We start from the raw sequence: 3,179 nt of genomic DNA, 5'->3' as shown, positions 1-3,179 counted from the left end.
TTGGAACAATAAAAGTGGGACTAAATGGTGTAGGTATAGAACCTTCTAATGGAGAGGAAGGCACGGCGATATCAAGTAATAATAGACTGGTTCAAACCTAGGAAAATATGGGTAAATTTCAAGGTAAACACAAAGAAAGTTAACAAACCTACTCATCAAAATAAAGAAGAAAAACATAAAGTCTACTTCGGTAAAAACAAAATCTACAAAAACAAAAGAAATGAAAAAAAAAAATCCACAAACAAAAGGAATTCAGCACAGGAGAGTAAGAGGAACAAAGAAATCATCAGCATCACAAAAAAAAAAAAAAAAAAGGGCACTACAAAATGACAGCAATAAACTCACACCTATCAATAATTACACTGAGTGTAAATGGCCTAAATGCACCCATAAAGAGACAGAGAGTGACAGAATGGACAATAAAACCAGGATTCATCAATATGCTGTCTACAAGAGACACACCTTAGAAACAAAGATGTAAATTTATTAAAAGTCAAAAGATGGAAAAAATATATCAAGCAAACAGCTACCAAAAAAGAGCAGGAGTGGCAATACTAATTTCAGATAAAATAGACTTTAAAACAAAATCTACCATAAAAGACAAAGGAGGACACTATATAGTGATTAAAGGGACAATCCAGCATGAAGCCATAACCATAATAAATACCTACGTACCCAATGACAGGGCTCCAAAATACATAAAACAAACTCTAACAGCACTGAAAAGAGAAATTGAAAGTTCCACAATAATAGTAGGAGAATTCAACACACCACTCTCGGTAAAGGACAGAACATCTAGAAAGAAACTCAACAAAGATACAGAAGATCTAAAGGGCACAATCAGCCAACTTGACCTCATAAAGATATATAGAACACTTCACCTACAGCTGCAAACTACACATTCTTTTCCAACGCACGTGGAACGTTCTCCAGAATAGACCACATCTTAGGCCACAGAGCAACCCTCAGCAAAATCCAAAACAGTGAGATAATACAAAGTATCTTCTCTGACCACAACGCCATCAAGGTAGAAATTAACAACAGGAAGAGCAAGGAAAAAAAATCAATTACATGGAAACTGAATAACACCCTGCTTACACATTACTGGGTAGTAGAAGAAATCAGAGATGGAATCAAAAAAATTCCTAGAATGAAAACACATCATACCAAAACCTTTGGGACACAGCAAAGGCAGTCCTCAGAGGACAATTTATAGCAATAGATGCACACATCAAAAAAGAAGAAAGGGACAAAATCAAAACATTAACTACACAACTCAAACAAATAGAAAGAGAACAGCAAAAGAAGCCCACAGCCACCAGAAGAAAGGAAATAATAAGGATCAGAGCAGAAATAAATGAAATAGAGAACAGAAAAACAATAAAAAGAATCAACAAACCCAAAAGTTGTTTCCTTGAAAGGATCAACAATATTGACAAACCACTGGCCAGACTGACAAAAGAAAAACAGGAGAGGATGCAAATAATCCAAGTAAGAAATGACACAGCTGAAATAAAATGAATCATAACAGAGTATTATGAGAAACTATACTCCAACAAATTTGAAAACCTAGAGGAAATGGATATATTTCTAGAAACACACTACCTACCCAAACTAACACAAAGTGATGTTGAAAATCTGAACAGACCCATAACAAGAGAAGAGACTGAAAAGGTAATAAAAAAAACTTCCAACAACAAAAAAAGCCCTGGCCCAGATTGCTTGACTGGAGAATTCTACCAAACATTCAGAGAAGAGCTTACACCAGTACTATTCAAACTATTTCAGAACATAGAAAAGGAAGTGACACTTCCAAATTCATTCTATGAAGCCAGCATAACCCTGATACCAAAACCAGGTAAACACGCCACAAAAAAAGAAAATTACAGACCAATATCTCTCATGAATATAGATGCAAAAATTCTCAACAAAATCCTAGCCAATAGAATTCAGCATCATATAAAAAAAAAATACACCATGACCAAATAGGATTCATACCAGGTATGCAAGGATGGTTCAACATTAGAAAATCAATCAACATAGTCCATCACATAAAAGGAAAGAAGAGAATCACATGATCATCTCAATTGATGTCAAAAAGGCATTTAACAAATCCAACACCCACTCGTAATAAAAACTCTCAATAAAATAGGTATAGAAGGAAAATTTCTCAACATAATAAAGGGCATCTATGCAAACCAATGGCCAACCTCATTCTTAATGGAGAGAGGCTGAAAACATTCCCCTTGAGAAGAGGAACAAGACAAGGATGCCCTTTATCACCATTCCTGTTTAATATTGTGCCGGAAGCCTAGCTAGAGCAATAAGGCAAGAAAAAGAAATAAAGGGCATCCAAATTGGTAATGCAGAAGTTACACTGTCCCTATTTGTGGATGATAAGATACTATACATAGAAAACCCTAAAGACTCCATGAGAAAACTATGGGAACTAATAGAAAGAGTCAGCAGAGTAGCAGGATACAAAATGAACATACAAAAATCAGTTGGATTCCTATACACCAATAAACAGAATGATGAAAAGTAAATCATGAAAATAATACCATTTGGAATATCCCCTAAAAAAATAAAATATTTAGGAATAAATCTAACCAGGGATGTAAAAGACTTAGACAAAGAAAACTACAAAACACTCCTGCAAGAAACCAAAAGAGATCTACGTAAATGGAAAAATATATCATGCTCATGAATAGGTAGACTCAACATTATGAAAATGACAACTCTATCCAAAGCAATTTACAAATACAATGCAATCCCAATCCAAATACCAATGACATTTTTTAAAGAGATGGAAAAACTAATCATGAACTTTATATGGGAAGGGAAGAAGTCCCAGATAAGTAAAGCACTATTGAAGAAGAAGAATAAAGTAGGAGGATTCGCACTACCTGACCTCAGAACCTACTATCCAGCTACGGTAGTCAAAACAGCCTGGTGTTGGTACAACAACAGATACATTGACCAATGGAACAGAATTGAGAACCCAGATGTAAGTCCATCCACCTATGGTCACCTGATCTTCAACAAGGGCCCATCCATCAAATGGGGAAAAGACAGTCTTTTTAACAAATGGGGCCGGCAAAACTGGATGTCCACCTGCAAAAAAAATGAAACAAGACCCATACCTCACACCATATACAAAAACTAATTCAAAATGGATC

The sequence above is a fragment of the Trichechus manatus genome, unplaced genomic scaffold (assembly GCF_000243295.1).
Source record: "Trichechus manatus latirostris isolate Lorelei unplaced genomic scaffold, TriManLat1.0 scaffold00015, whole genome shotgun sequence".
Lineage (NCBI taxonomy): Eukaryota > Metazoa > Chordata > Mammalia > Sirenia > Trichechidae > Trichechus > Trichechus manatus.
Note: the sequence above shows the minus strand (reverse complement) of the source record.